Genomic DNA, 12004 nt, shown 5'->3' on the forward strand with positions numbered 1-12004 from the left:
CTGCTACTGCTGACTCATGTTAGCACTTCTATTTTTCTGCAACAGACACCAAGAAAGAGGCCCAAGCTCGGCTCTCCGGGCTTAAAACCAACATTATCAATGCTGGGACATCCCTGGTGGTCCAGTGGCTGAGACTCCACACTCCCAGGGCAGAGGGCCCAGGTTCCTTCCCTGGTCAGGGAGCTAGAGCCCACATATTGCAGCTAAGAGTTCTCAGGCCACAGTTAAGACCTGGCGCAGCCAAATAACTATTGCTGCTGCTGCTGCTGCTAAGTCGCTTCAGTCGTGTCCGACTCTTAGCGACCCCGTGGACTGCAGCCTACCAGGCTCCTCCATCCATGGGATTCTCCAGGCAAGAGTACTGGAGTGGGGTGCCACTGCCTTCTCCAAAATAACTATTAATGACTGAATAATTAAATATTAAAAAAAATAATAAATGCTGTCTCCTTTGAGAGTTTCCTAGTCACCTGCCCATGCTCCCCCAAGGTAAAGTCTGTGACCCTTGGCCATTTCCCTTTCTTCCCTGTGGATGTTGGTGGGGTCATCCCAGCTCTTCCCCATCTCTCTGAAATGGGGGGAATTGAAGCAGTCTTGAGCTTTCTTGGACCAACTTGGATGTGTCAATTCTTTCTCTCCTAAGGGTGAGTTCTTTTCCAGCAGACACATTGCTGGCAGACTAAAATAAGGGGTGCCTTTAGCGGGGTCTTGGTGTTGGGGATTGACTTTAATCCCAGTGCACTTCAGTCATGCTCTCCTCCTTATGCACATAAATGCAAATCAACCTGTTCATTTTTCTTTGTGCATATGAGAAATAGTATCATATATTTGTATTTTACATATTTATGTTTTATATTGTTTATAAATGTATAGTGAATAGTTTTTCTACAGGCTCACTGAGATCCTTGTTAACTGTTACTATTCCTTGAAGTGTAGCCCAGTATTTAAAAACACATGCTTTGATCTAGGAAAAAATGTGACTTTCAATCATGGTTTTATCACTGACTGCTGGTCTTGAATATTTTAGGTTAACCTCTGTTTCAGGCTTGGTTTCCCTACAAAATTATCTCATATGTGGCATTAATAACCATAATTTATGCTGAGACATCTGATGCATATATGCTTGACTATTATTTTTATTATTTATTTGTATGTTCATTCAGGCCAGGACCGTAGTCTTCTAAAGAAATGGATGCCTCAGATTCCTATAAGAAACTAACAATATGTAAAAGAATAAAGCAAAATGTATCACTCAACTCAAATTGTCACAGCAAAGTACAATAGGTGGGGGACATAAACAACAGAAATTAATTTTCTCCCAGTTCTGGAAGTTAGGAGTCGGATCAGCGTTCAGCCAACTCCGATTTTGGTGAGGGCTCCCTTCCTGGCTTGCAGATGTCACCTTCTCACTGCCTTTCCTCCGTGTGTGCATGGAGAGAGTGAGCAGAAAGCAATCTGATGACTCTTCTTATAAGAGCACTAATCCTATCAGATCAGGACCCCATCCTCTGACTTCATCTGATCTTAATTACCTCCAGAAAAAAAAAAATTACCCTTCCCTGCTGCCTCAGTGGTAAAGAATCTGCCTCCAATGCAGGAGACCAGGTTTTGATCCCTGGGTTGGGAAGATTCCCCTAGAGAAGAGAATGGCAACCTACTCCAGTATTCTTGCCTGGAGAATCCCATGAACAGAGGAGACTGGCAGGCTACAGTCCATGGGGTCACAAAGAGTCAGACGTGACTGAGGGACTAACACTTTCACCTCCAGAAAAGCCCCATTTCCAAACACAGTTACACTGGGGATGGGGCTTCAACATACGAATTTGGGAAGGGGACACAATTTAGTCCATAGTATTAATAGAAAAATAACAAAATTAATCTAAAATTGAATAAACTAGAAACAAACAAAAACTAACTGTGCATTAAATAATTACATAGCCATGCAGAAAAAATAATTAATTCAATTAGCTTTTGAACTAAGCACTCTGATTGTGTACGCTTAGTAGATAGAAGGGGGGGGAAAAAAAGAACTGCAGAGAAATTGTGAATTTCCTTAGTAGTTTTGTCATTGAAAAGGTATTGATTTAGTGATATTGGAACTATTTTGTGTGTATTGGAGGATACATGTGTTATGTGTGGTTGGGAATCATGGGAAAGGGAAATATAATTAAGTCATGAGAAAGAAGAGCTATGGTTGTATTAGCTGTCCACAGGTTTATCTAGGCAAGAATACTGGAGTGGGGTGCCATTTCCTTCTCCAGGAGATCTTCTCTGCCTAGGGGTTGAACCAGCGCCTCCTATGTCTCCTGTATTGGCAGGTGGATTCTTTACCACTGAGCCTCCTGGGAAGCCCTGGTGTCTAAGTACTATTCCCTATTAAAAGGAATCAGGGCTGGTTAGAGAAATAGTTGACTGCAGGTCTGGGGCAGGAAGTATTATAAAAGTGAATCTGAAACCTTTATTGGGTCAGATAACTTATTAAATATAAAGGGAAAAGATACCTTAAATGGAGAAGTCTGGTGGACACCACCAGCACTGAGTTAGTGTCACTGGTAATGGGATAAACTGACATCTGCGTCCCGTGCCAGGATGCAGCGGGAAGGACAGAGCATTACCTTTGCAGTTTTCCTGCCAAAACATTTAACCTGAATCTAATTAGGAGGAAAGAAGGATTCATAGCCAGATTGTGGAAGATATTCTACAGGACAACTAGCTCTTCAAAAATGTCAAAAATCTGAAAGATAGAGGGAGACAGGAGTAGATTATGTAATAGAGGTCAATTAATATAAAGTTAGTTATCATAATTGGTGCCACCTGATGTGAAGAGCCAACTCATTGGAAAAAGGCTCTGATGCTGGGAAAGATTGAGGGCAGGGGGAGAAGTGGGTGACAGAGGATGAGATGGTTGGATGGTATCACTGACTCAATAGACACGAATTTGAGCAAGCTCTAGGAGATAGGGAAGGACAAAGAAGCCTGGCGTGCTGCAATCCATGGGGTTGCAAAGAGAAGGACATGACTTAGTGACTGAACAGTGACAATATGTTAACTATCTCTGGAACAATAATATTATTGTAATTTTATATAAGAATGTTTTGTTCTTGGGAGATACAGGCTGAGGTACTTAAATGATAGTTAATTTACTTTATTTAAATTTACATATATATAAATATATATATTTCAGTATTTCCAGACTCCTGGATTTCATGGGCCAAAATAAATTTAAAGATAACAGTACACACACACACATATAAAACAAAATAAACCAAACAGTGGGGGAACTGATACAAAGCTGATGTAAACAATTTAAAAAACTCATCTATTACTCCATCTGTTATGTCATTTAAAATGTCATTTTAATGAAATAATGACCTCAAAGGAAAAGGTAATCTATTATCTCAGGGTGAAAAATTTTTAAGCTGGCTGCCTTCATCCGTGTGAACACACACATTCTTCTTGTGCACTGTGGACAAATGAAAATGGTGGCGGCTGGTGTGGCCCCTGGACAGGTGACGGAGGTCTCCTGGTGAGGAATCACATCACCAGCATTCTGGCTGGGCAGCTCTGCTTCCAGCCTCTAGAAGAGAGAGGAGGAAGTGACATCCTTCCTCCAGAACCTACCCAGCTGGACAACTCGGAGTCTATGAGTCTTGTGTAGAGGAGCTGAAAGCGGCTACTCAGGGCTCCCACTCTGCTCCTGTGCCTCTGAATGCAGCACATCAGAATTTAGCCAGTTCAGTTTTTCCCCTTGGATGAGCTAAGATATGAATCCACAAAGAAATAAGCTGGGAACCTATCTTTCCCCCACTTTTATGAATGTGCTTGTGACATCTGAAGGCTGTCATGTTTTCCTCAGTCATCTCTAGATCTAACACGCCCATCTTTCAAACATCCTCCTTAAGCTGTGGCTTGGTCGCTTGATTTTTTTTACTTTTAAGTTTTCTTTATACAGCACTGAGAAGGTATTCACTCCATCTGTAATTTCTCAAAGTCTAGACTTTGAGATCACTCGAATTGTTTCTACAGCTCTAGTTAGTGCCTGTTTGTGTGTGTTGTGTGAGTGTTTGTGTGGTTGTGAACATACGTGCTAAGTCACTTCAGTTGTGTTCAACTCTTTATGACTCCATGGACTGTAGCCTGCCAGGCTTCTCTGTCCATGGGGATTCTCCAGGCAAGAATACTGGAGTGGGTTGTCATGCCTTCCTCCAGGGGGTCTCCCCAAACCAGCGATCGAACCTGCGTCTCTTATGTCTCCTGCATTGGCAGGGGGGCTCTTTACCACTAGGGTCACCTGTGAAGCGCACATATATGTTAAAATCATGAGGCTGAAATGCAGGTTTGCTTTCCTTGAAAATGCTTTACATCACACGTGTTGGAGACCCTCATCTGCTCAACAGTGGGGTTTCCCTATTTTCCATCTTTCTCTTTCCTAGCTGAGCTCTCTAATCTCTGGCTCCTGAATTATGCAGAAGTCAGATCCTCCTGGCTGTCCCAGAGTGATGCTACCAAACGCCCCTCTGGCGGAGCTTCTACTGACCCCAGTGTCTTTACAGGCCAAAGGTTCCCAGACAGAGCAGTTAAATGAGGATATCTTATATCTGATAATAGACTTGTAAACAACAAGGAAAACAAAAACTAAAAAATCCAAACATCTCCAGTATTACTACTATCATTCATAAAAGAATATAATATCCACAGAGTACAAAAATCATAGTCTTGGGATAACTCGGGAGCCATGCTTTCAGCTGTGACATTGATTGAGGCTACAAGAAAGTGTCACACCTGCATTTGGGAGCTCATGCCCAGAACCTCAGCCAGAGACAACCTTCAGTGTCTCCCTGGACAATGTACTTCTTGGGGTTTAGATGAAATACATCACTCGGGTGACATCTAGTAATGGAGGCACAGCTATGACACAGTGTAAAAGTGGGAAATCCTCTCAAAAAGGAAGGATGACGTCCAATGGGAGATGAGAGGACAGAGAAAGTAGAAAGGCTCAGGGTGCAGCCTAAGAAAGAGACTTTAAGAAGTAATGCAGTTGAGACCAAAGTTTCTCAAATTTCAGTGTACATCAGCATCACTCACAGGGCTTGTTGAAACACAGAATCTGGGCTCTGATTCAGTGATTTGGGGAGGGGCCTGAGAATTTGCATTTAAGACAATTTCCCAGGTGATGCTGTTGCTGGTCTGGGGCCCAAAGCATTAGAGATGCAGAGATTGGGGCTTAGGCAGAGGTGCAGAAGTAAGAAAGCAGAGTGGGTTGGTGCAGGTAAGACAGGCAGCTGGATTCTGAAGAAGAGCAAATGCCACGTGAAAGAGCTTGGCCTTCTCCCGGACAGGCAATGGGGAGCCATGCAAGATTTCTGAGCAAAAGAGCAGAATTTAAAACAGAAGCGCATAAACAGGAATGAAGTGCTGACATAAGCTATAACAGGGACAGACTTTGAAAACATTATGCTCAGTGAGAGAAGCCAGTCACCAAAGACCACATATCCTATGATTCCATTTATGTGAAATATCCAGAGTCAGCAAGTCCATGGAGACAGAAAGCAGATTAGTGGGTACTAGGGGCTGGGGAGAGAAGGGGGTGAGGAATGACTGCTTAATGGGAAGGAGGTTTCCCTTTTGAGGTGATGAAAATGTTCTGGCATTAGATCCTGGTGACAGTCATAACACTGTGAATGCGCTAAATGTCACCAATGGTAAGTTTTATGCTATGTGCACATTTATCATGATTAAAAAAAACACCCAGTGTCATATTTCTTACAAAATTAGGTTATATCACAATAAAATACTCTGGATATAATTCTAACAGTTAAAAGATGTAAATTTGTATATATAGAATAGTTAGAAGCATTTCTTTTCTCAGCTATTTGTAAGGCCTCCTCAGACAACCATTTTCCCTTTTTGCATTTCTTTTTCTTGGGGATGGTCTTGATCACTGCCTCCTGTACAATGTCACGAACCTCTGTCCTTAGATCTTCAGGCACTCTATCAGATCTAATCCCTTTAGAATTTATTTGCTTTGAATCTATTTATTACTTCCATTGTATAATTGTAAAGGATTTGACTTAGGTCATACCTGAATGGTCTAGTGGTTTTTCCTACTTTCTTCAATTTAAGTCTGAATTTGGCAATAAGGAGTTCATGATCTGAGCCACAGTCAGCTCCTGGACTTGTTTTTGCTGACTGTATAGAGTTTCTCCCTCTTTGGCTGCAAAGAATATAATCAACCTGATTTTGGTATTGACCATCTGGTGATGTCCATGTGTAGAGTCTTCTCTTGTGTTGTTGGAAGAGGGTGTTTGCTATGACAAGTATGTTCTCTTGGTGAAACTTTGTTAGATTTTGCCCTGCTTCATTTTGTACTCCAAGGGCAAACTTGCCTGTTACTCCAGGTATCTCCTGACTTCCTGCTTTTGCATTCCAGTCCCCTATAATGAAAAGGACATCTTTTTTTTGGGGGGGTGTCTGTTCTAGAAGGTCTTGTAGGTCTTCATAGAATTGTTCAACTTCAGTTTTTTCAGCATTACTGGTCGAAGCATAGACTTGGATTACCATGATATTGAATGGTTTGCCATAGAAACGAACAGAGATTATTCTGTCATTTTTGAGGTTGCACCCAAGTACTGCATTTCAGACTCTTTTGTTGACTATGAGGGCTACTCAATTTCTTCTAAGGGATTCTTGCCCACAGTAGTAGATATAATGGTCATGTGAGTTAAATTCACCCATTCCAGTCCATTTTAATTCACTGATTCCTAAAATGTCGATGTTCACTCTTGCCATCTCCTGTTTGACCACTTCCAATTTACCTTGATTCATGGGTCTAATATTCTAGGTTCCTATGAAATATTGTTCTTTACAGCATCGGGCTTTACTTCCATCACCAGTCACATCCACAACTGGGAGTGTTTTCGCTTTGGCTCCGTCACTTCATTCACTCTGGAACTATTTCTCCACTCTTCTCCAGTAGCATATTGGGCACCTACCAACCTGGGGAGTTCATCTTTCAGTGTCATATCTTTTTGTCTTTTCATACTGTTCATGGGGTTCTCAAGGCAAGAATACAGAAGTGGTTTGCCAGTCCCTTCTCCAGTGAACCATGTTTTGTCAGAACTCTCCACCATGAGCCGTCCGTCTTGGATGACCCTACACAGCATGGCTCATAGTTTCACTGAGGTGGACAAGTCTGTGGTCCATGTGATCAGTTTGATTAGTTTTCTGTGACTGTGGTTTTCATTCTCTCTGCCCTCTGACTGGTAAGGATAAGAAGCTTATGGAAGCTTCCTGACTGGAGAGACTGACTGGGGGGGAAACTGGGTCTTGTTCTGATGGGCTGGGGCCGTGCTCAGTAAATCTTCAATCCAATTTTCTGTTGAGGGGTGGGGCTGTGTTCCCTCCCTGTTGTTTGACCTGAGACCAAACTATGGTGGAGGTAATGAAGATAATGGTGACCTCCTTCACAAGCAAACTAAAGAGCCTCTTGATGAAAGTGAAGGAGGAGAGTGAAAAAGTAGGCTTAAAACTCAACATTCAAAAAAGCTAAGATCATGGCATCCAGTTTCATCGCTTCATGGCAAATAGATGGGGAAACAATGAGAGACTTTATTTTGGGGGGCTCCAAAATTACTGCAGATGATGACTACAGTTATGAAATTAAAAGACCTTCGCTCTTTGGAAGAAAAGCTATGACCAACCTAGATAGCATATTAAAAAACAGAGACATTACTTTGCCAACAAAGGTCTGTCTAGTCAAAGCTATGGTTTTTCCAGTAGTCATGTATGGATGTGAGAGTTGAACCATAAAGAAAGCTGAGCACTGAAGAATTGATGCTTTTGAACTGTGGTGCTGGAGAAGACTCTTGAGAGTCCCTTGGACTGCAAGGAAATCCAGTCAGTCAATCCTCAAGGAAATCAGTCCTGAATATTCATTGAAAGAACTGATCCTGAAGCTGAAACTCCAATACTTTGGCCACCTGATGCGAAGAACTGACTCACTGCAAAAGACCCTGATGCTGGGAAAGATTGAAGGCAGGAGGAGAAGAGGGTGACAGAGGATGAGATGTTTGGATGGCATCACTGCCTTGATGGACAGGAGTTTGAGCAAGCTCTGGGAGTTGGTGATGGGGAGGGAAGCCTGGCGCGCTGCAGTCCATGGGGTCACAGAGAGTCGGACATGACTGAGCGACTGAACTGAACTGATAAGCATTTCTGGATTACAACTTTATATATAGAAAAAAGAACAGAAATAACTATATGAGCATGTGTGTATATTTTGGATAGTGAATGTAATGTGATTTCCCTTGTGTTAAAGTTTAAAATTTTTTTCAATAAATATGCAGATGCGTGTGTGTGTGCACACTCAGTTCTGTCTGATTCTTTACTACCCCATGGACTGTAGCCCACCAGGGTCCACTGTCCATGGGATTCTCCAGGCAAGAACACTGGGGTGGGTTGCCATTTCCTCCTCCAGTGGATCTTCCTGACCCAGAGATCGAACCCGAGTCTCTTTTGTCTCCTGCATTGACAGGCAGATTCTTTACCACTGAGTCACCTGGGAAGCCCTAATATGCAGACCAGTCTAGTTCAGTCACTCAGTCATGTGTGACCCCATGGACTGCAGCTTGCCAGGCTTCCCTGTCCTTCACCAACTCCTGGAGCTTGCTCAAACTCATGTCCATTGAGTAAGTGATACCATCCAACCATCTTATCTTCTGTCGTCCCCTTCTTCTTCTGCCTTTGGTCTTTCCCAGCTTGAGGATCTTTTCCTAATGAGGCAGTTCTTTGTATCCGGTGGCCAAAGTATTGGAGCTTCAGCATCAGTCCTTCCAATGAATATTTAGGACTGATTTCCTTTAGGACTGACTGGTTTGATCTCTTTGCTGTCGAAGGGGCTCTCAAGAGTCTTCTCTAACATCACAGTTAAAAAACATCAATTCTTTGGCACTCAGCTTTCTTTATAGTCCAACTCTCACATCCATACATGACTACTGGAAAAACCATAGCTTTGACTAGACGGATCTTTGTTGGCAAAGTAATGTCTTTGCTTTTTAATATGCTGTCTAGGTTGGTCATAGCTTTTCTTCCAAGGAGCAAGCGTTTTTTAATTTCATGGCTGCAGTCATCATCTGCAGTGATTTCGGAGCCCAAGAAAATTAAGTCTGTCACTGTTTCCATTGTTTCCCCATCTATTTGTCATGAAATGATGGGACTGGATGCCATGACATTAGTTTTCTGAATATTGAGTTTTAAGTCAGCTTTTTCACTCTCCTCTTTCACTTTCATTGAGAGCCTCTTTAGTTCCTCTTCACTTTCTGCCATAAGGGTAGTGTCATCTGCATATTGAAGGTTATTAATATTTCTCCCAGCAATCTTGATTTCAGCTTGTGCTTCACCCAGTCTGGCATATTGCATGATGTACTCTGCATATAAGTTAAATAAGCAAGGTGATAGTATACAGCCTTGATGTGCTCCTTTCCCAATTTGAAACCAGTCCATTGTTCCATGTCCAGTTCTAACTGTTGCTTCTTGACCTGCATACAGATTTCTCGGGAGGCAGGTAAGATGGTCTGGTATTCCTATCTCCTGAAGAATTTTCCACAGTTTATTGTGATCCACACACTCAAAGGCTTTAGCATAGTCAATGAAGCAGAAGTAGATGTTCTTCTGGAATTCTATTGCTTTTCCTATGATCCAAAGGATGTTGGAAATTGATCTCTGGTTCCACTGCCTTTTCTAAATCCACCTTGAACATCTGAAAGTTCTCCATTCATGTACTGTTGAAACCTAGCTTAGAGAATTTTGAGCATTACTTTGCTAGCATGTGCTGCTGCTGCTGCTGCTAAGTCACTTCAGTCGTGTCCGACTCTCTGCGACCCCATAGATGGCAGCCCACCAGGCTCCGTCGTCCCTGGGATTCTCCAGGCAAGAATACTGGAGTGGGTTGCCATTTCCTTCTCCAGTGCATGAAAGGGAAAAGTGAAAGTGAAGTCGCTCAGTCGTGTCCGACTCTTAGCGACCCCATGGACTGTAGCCTACCAGGCTCCTCTGTCCATGGGATTTTCCAGGCAAGAGTACTGGAGTGGGGTGCCATTGCCTTCTCTGTGCTAGCATGTGAGATGAGTGCAATTGTGCAGTAGTTTGAATATTCTTTGGCATTGCCTTACTTTGGGATTGGAATGAAAACTGACCTTTTCCAGTCCTGTGGCCACTGCTGAGTTTTCCAAATTTGCTGGCATATTGAGTGCAGCACTTTCATAGTGTTATCTTTTAGGATTTGAAATAGCTTAGCTGGAATTCCATCACCTCCTCTAGTTTTGTTCGTAGTGATGCTTCCTAAGGCCCACTTGACTTCACACTCCAGGATGTCTGGCTCTAGATGAGTGACCACACCATTATGGTTATCTGGATCATGAAGAACTTTTTTGTATAGTTATTCTGTGTATTCTTGCCACCTCTTTTTAATATCATCTGCTTCTTTTAGGTCCATATCATTTCTGTCCTTTATTGTGCCCATTTTTGCATGAAATGTTCCCTTGGTATCTCTAATTTTCTTGAAGAGATCTCTGGTCTTTCCCATTCTATTGTTTTCTTCTATTTCTTTGCACTGATCACTTAGGAAGGCTTTGTTTTCTCTCCTTGCTATTCTTTGAAACTCTGCATTCAGATGGATATATCTTTCCTTTTCTCCTTTGCCTTTAGCTTCTCTTCTTTTCTCAGCTATTTGTAAGGCCTCCTCAGACAAACATTCTTCTTCTTGGGGGTAGTATTACTTATATCATTGAAACATATATTAAAGAAGGAGAAACAGGAGAGTACCAACTCCGGTGTAATCTCACCAAGAATAACTCAGAGGCGGGGGGAAGGGGTTGAGCCTGAGCTTTGGGGCAGGTCTGGGTCTCAGATGTGAGACTCTGGAGGGCACAGGAGTGAGGAAACAAGCCATCTTGAGTAGAAGTAATGATCATCCACCACCAACCCCCAAGAGTCCATACCACAGTTTCCCCAGAGACCTCCTCCAGGATATCCAGCCTCCCTCTGGTACTTCTCTTTGGGTGTTTTACTCACTGAGGTGTCAGCATGTCCTAGGATTTCATTCATTCATCCATTCATTACTCAGCCAGTATTTACTGAGCACCTACTGTGTGCCCCAGTGCTTCATCTATGGAGTCAAGGTGCAAGCACACAGCCGTGTGAATCCAGCCAGCAGGTCTGGGTCAGCACACCAGAATTTTTCAGGGTTTCTCTCATTTTCTAAAAACAGATTTTTTCTCTTCCTGGTCTGCGCTGCAGCCCCCTCTCTCAGTTCCCTTGGGTGGGGAGGAAGTATTTTGCCTTTTTTTGCTTTCACTTCTCTGGATGATGCCCCGAGTCAGGCTGGACACTGCAGGCAGGACAGGTTCTGGAGTAGTGGTCGTCTATGAAGTGGTGTCGTCTATGAAGTCTTCCCAAACGGTGACTCTTCCTCCTGGGTCCACACCCCATGTGGTAGCCTGGCTGGTTTACTGAGTGACTCTTCAGTTCTCACCCACCTCTGCTTCTGCACCAGCCTTTTCTCTCCAGTTATGACACTTCCTGGTCTCTGGCTTCAACCTCACAGGCCACGTCTTTTCTGCTCTGGGCCTGGATCTGTTATTTCCCATTTAATTTTTCTGTCATTATTGCCCTCTCCTCACAACACTGATGTGGCCCAAATGGACATGCATATTTATGGGTTCTCACACTCTGGTATGGCCTTGGAGGTTCAGGAAACAGTCTGTTTCTTCAAAGGGTCAAAGCCAGAGGTAAGTTTGGACTGAGATCTCTTGATGCCAGGGCCTCCTTGGTGACCTTCTGCATCTCTAGCTCCTGGCATTGTGTCTGGCACACTGCGGGTGCCTGGTTTACACCTGGGGAAACAGAGTCAAGACCAGTATGTATGTACACTGGGTGGCAGACTCAGGGCAAAGAAAAAAATCAATTAAGTGTTATATTAATTGTTGTTGTTCAGTCGCTCAGTTGTGTC

Source organism: Giraffa tippelskirchi, chromosome 14 (genome assembly GCF_054371585.1).
Source record: "Giraffa tippelskirchi isolate mGirTip1 chromosome 14, T2T-mGirTip1v1.2.pri, whole genome shotgun sequence".
NCBI lineage: Eukaryota > Metazoa > Chordata > Mammalia > Artiodactyla > Giraffidae > Giraffa > Giraffa tippelskirchi.